The 1,097-nt window shown below is 40.9% G+C and overlaps 1 non-coding gene across 1 annotated transcript; it reads left to right on the top strand.

The window, feature by feature from the left end:
- The first annotated feature begins 454 nt into the window (after positions 1-454).
- LOC134344629 (U6 spliceosomal RNA) lies at positions 455-563 on the top strand. The gene has a single exon (XR_010017477.1). It is a non-coding gene; the product is annotated as a U6 spliceosomal RNA (small nuclear RNA).
- The last annotated feature ends 534 nt before the right edge of the window (positions 564-1,097 follow it).

Raw genomic sequence — 1,097 nt, 5'->3', positions numbered from 1 at the left:
GACTTCCACTTTCTTTTGTCAATGTCCACTCTTCCGCATTGTGAAGATTTGTGGAAGTAAAACAATTGCTATGCTGTTTGAATTGTTGACATTTTAAAAATGGCAAACAGTGAATCATTGCCTTAAGGGAAGCTACATTATATTGTGACAAGATTTAAAAGAAAATAAGATCATATGCCCAAAAGACACAGGAGCAGAATTAGGCCATTCAGCCCATTGAGTTTGCTCTGCAATTCCGTCATGGCTGATTTGTCATTGTTCTCAACCCTGTTCTCTTGCCTTCTCCTTACATTGCTCCTTATACAGTTGAGTAATGTTTAAAGAATTCCTTAGCAATGTATGAGAACAATGGAAATATTCATAAATCAAATCTTTATATATGTCTTTCCAAAATAAAGTAGCAGTGTAAAAGTTTTCCCAATGGAAAGAAAGTGCTAGTGGTAATCTATCAAATGCATGCTCGCTTCAGCCACACATTTACTAAAACTGGAGCAATATAGAGAAGATTAGCGTGACCTGTGCACAATGATGGCACGTAAATGCATAAAGTGTTCCATATTTGGGGCAGCACCATAGTGTACCGGTTAGCATAATGCTCTCACGGCGCCAGTGACCCGGGTTCAATTTCTGCCATTGTTTGTAAGGAGCTTGTATGTTCTCCCCATGGCTACATGGGTTTCCTTTGGGTGCACTAGTTTCCTGCCACATCCCAAAGACATACAGATTAGTAGGTTAATCGGATGTAATTGGACAGCTAAGCTCATTGGGCCGGAAGGGCTTGTAACCATGCTGTATCTTTAAAAAGGATGATACCATTAAGAAAGTCTTTGACAACAAGTACCTCGGGTCAAGAATGATGAGTTCAGAGAAGGACATAAAGATACGGAAGGCACTGGTGTGGGGGGCTATGAATGACATGAAGGAGATCTGGAAGTCGAACCTGACCAGAGGACTTAAAAAGAAGATTTTCATAGCAGTCATAGAGTCCATCCTCACGTACGGATATGAGATGTGGACACTCACCAAGACAATGTGAAAGTCTCTAGATGGTTGCTGTACACAAATGCTCCGGATGGCTCTTGACGTGAGTTGGCAAA

Source organism: Mobula hypostoma, chromosome 3 (assembly GCF_963921235.1).
Source record: "Mobula hypostoma chromosome 3, sMobHyp1.1, whole genome shotgun sequence".
NCBI classification, from domain to species: domain Eukaryota; kingdom Metazoa; phylum Chordata; class Chondrichthyes; order Myliobatiformes; family Myliobatidae; genus Mobula; species Mobula hypostoma.
This window is presented reverse-complemented; position numbering and strand designations above follow the sequence as displayed.